Source organism: Lipotes vexillifer, unplaced genomic scaffold (genome assembly GCF_000442215.2).
Source record: "Lipotes vexillifer unplaced genomic scaffold, Lipotes_vexillifer_v1.1 scaffold298, whole genome shotgun sequence".
Classification (NCBI taxonomy): Eukaryota; Metazoa; Chordata; class Mammalia; order Artiodactyla; family Lipotidae; genus Lipotes; species Lipotes vexillifer.
In genome coordinates, this window is record NW_006793272.1 from 3,688,996 (window position 1) to 3,692,006 (window position 3,011).

The window sequence follows — 3,011 nt, forward strand, 5'->3', positions numbered from 1 at the left end:
AGAAATATCATAGCATCTGCCCAGAGTAAATATTGCTGCAAAGTGTCAGTCTGTGTGTCTCAGTCAGAGTGGGAATTAACCTGAGCTACATGCAATTATGAATGTTTTGTGCTTATAAATATTTGTACACATGACAGAATTTGGTCAAAAACCTGTCTTCAATGAAGCATACCACCTGGTAGTGAGGTTTTGGGGTAGGAAATGTACAGCTTCTGCCAACTTCTAACTACCAAAGCCTCCTTTTATTTATCAAAGGGACCTGACAATTGTCAAATGGTGAAATTGCCATAGGACTTTTGCAAAAGGCTGCTTATGATGTACCAGGCACTCTGTGAAGTATATGACTTCCTTTCTCTTATTTATTCTTTATAGCAATTCTATGATTTTTATTTTGATTGTCCTCATTTTTCTGATAAGGAAACAGGCTTAGAGAGATTAGGTAAATTGGCCAAGATTTCACAGCTGGTAAGTGGTAGAGATGAGATTTTTATTCAGATCTGTCTACTTCAAAATGTAACTATGGTTTAGTGGTTGCCAAAATGAAAGACATGTACCTTGGTGGTATACATGGATTATTTCAGATCATACACAGACCTAGACTTTATAAATAATAACTCAGTGAGAAAGCTATCTTTTAAAAAGTTTTCTGATTGTCCAATCAAAAATGATTCTCATCCCAGTCAATTTCATTTATATTATTCCATTTTATTTTCTTCAGTGAATTTGTTCTAGCTCAAATTAACTTGTATATTTATTTGCATTGATTATTTCCCCCATCTTCTCCCAGTAGGATCCCAATGAAACCAGGTATCTTGAGTATCCAGGCATATAGGAGAAAGACAACAAATATAAATTATATGAATGAATGGATTATGTTAAGGAGCAAGTCTCAGTTTGGTGCTAATGAGTCTTTAATATCTTTCTAACATTTAGTAATCTTTCTGTTTAATAAAAAGGAAGTAGGCTTGGGGTCAGAGGATTTGACAGAAGCTAGAAATCATAACTGTTTTTTATGGCTATCAATCCTGACTTTCTATTTAAGCTGTTTCTTTTTTAATTATATGTGTGTATATATATACATATATATATATATATATTTAAAATGAGTGTGTTGAGAGAAAATATCAAGTAAATGAGTATACAGGTGTTGGAAAGTTATGGCAATGATTGTGAATGTTACATTACATCATAAATGAAAATAGGTAGAAGAATATTTTATAGTGGAGAAATAAATAAACTGTGCTTAAAAATGCAGTTGAATAGCATGGCTGTAGGAGAGCTCCCAAAGAAGTCTATGTCATGATTTCTACTCTCAATTCATATGGGAAGGCAACACATAATAATTGGTGTTTTTATATGATAAATGATCAAGATATAGATTATAATGCAAAAGAAAATTTCTAAAAAGGGAGAAATCAATTTGGGTTTGACTAGACAGGAAAAAACAGCTTCATAGAGGTGAATTCAGTTGTGTTCTAAAAATACGATTCCACTATACATCACCTACTGATTCAACCAACATCAACTGAAAGCCCAGAGTAAGGAAAATAATGTACCAGACATTCTGGCAAAAACTCACCTAAAGGATCTTCCTCCTGCTCTGAGAACAATTACAATCTAGTGAGGGATTGACTTATAGTACTTAACCTCTGTATAAGTTAATGTAAAGTGAAAGCTGATTCAGAGAAAAGTCTAATTGCATCTGAGGAGGGATGATCAAATCGAGAAAAACTTCCTACAGGTGATAGCTCTTGAGTTAACTCTGTAAGAATATTTGCTTAGTTGGGTACCCTGAGGATGGCTGACAAGCTAACCTGAATAAAAGTAGAAGCAAGTATCAATACGGTATATTTGAGGGATGGTAAGGAACTTGGTTTATTTCATGCATGGCAGTTGGCTCAACTAATGACGAGGGTTCATACTGGAAAACAGTGGGTGATAATTTTAAGTGGATAGTGAGTGGTCAGATCAGGGGTACACCTAGGTTTGGTGGGATCTAAAGCTCATATAATCAGGGGCTCTCTTTAAGAGAAATGCTATAAAATTTTGAATGCAATATTTGGTATGAACAAAAATATTTAAAAGAGAAAAAAAAAATCTCAACAAACTTCAAACTTTAGAAAGCTGGCAAACATTTTTAAAATCTAGAAAAATAACATTTTTATTAATTCATGGCTTGGACTCCTCTACACTACTTTTCTTCATACAAGTTTTGCCTGATACTTGTTGATTGCCTCTTCATAAGACAATGGTTTTATAATATAAACGCCTGAGGAAAGAATAGAGAAATTATTGCTTTTTACCTGTGGTGTGATAGATATTTATTTTTATCATTGCTAGTTTAAAACAGGCTTTTTCAGCCTCACAACTTATTATAAACAATGTCATAATTTTTTTTTAGGATTGTTGTCAAATTTGATAAAACTACTACTAAAATTCTTTTATATGTAAACTGAAAGATTTCTTGACACATGAAATTTTCTTGGGCAATGAGTAATCTTACCACTCTTTGAACTGATGGCACTCATTAACACATTTGTCATCTATGTCCTCATTATAATGGCAAATTAGTTTTATGTTATCTTTGTCAATTTCAGATTGCTTGTCAATGTCCCTTAGTCAGATTGTAAAAAGGCCTATGACTATGATCCCTCTAATGACATCTGACATGGAGCAAAATCAGAGTGGAATGCAACAGTGGCCTTAACTGAATATAGTTAAAGTATGATAATTTTACAAATTTTTCAGAAATGTATGGCTATATGAATACATTGCTAAGGCCCTGCCAGGGCTGGAAAGGGACCCACGCAAGTGAAGGGCCCAGAGATTACATTCTACATTAGCTTCACAGAAATTCCACCTGAGTGAGACTTTTGAGAACTTTGAATGCCAGAATGAGAGTAAACCTAAAATAAATATTTGATGAAGAATAAGATACATTGGATAAATGATGTAAGCTAAGGGAATATATAACACTAGTGTGGATTTTTAAAGTGTAAATTCAATTTCTG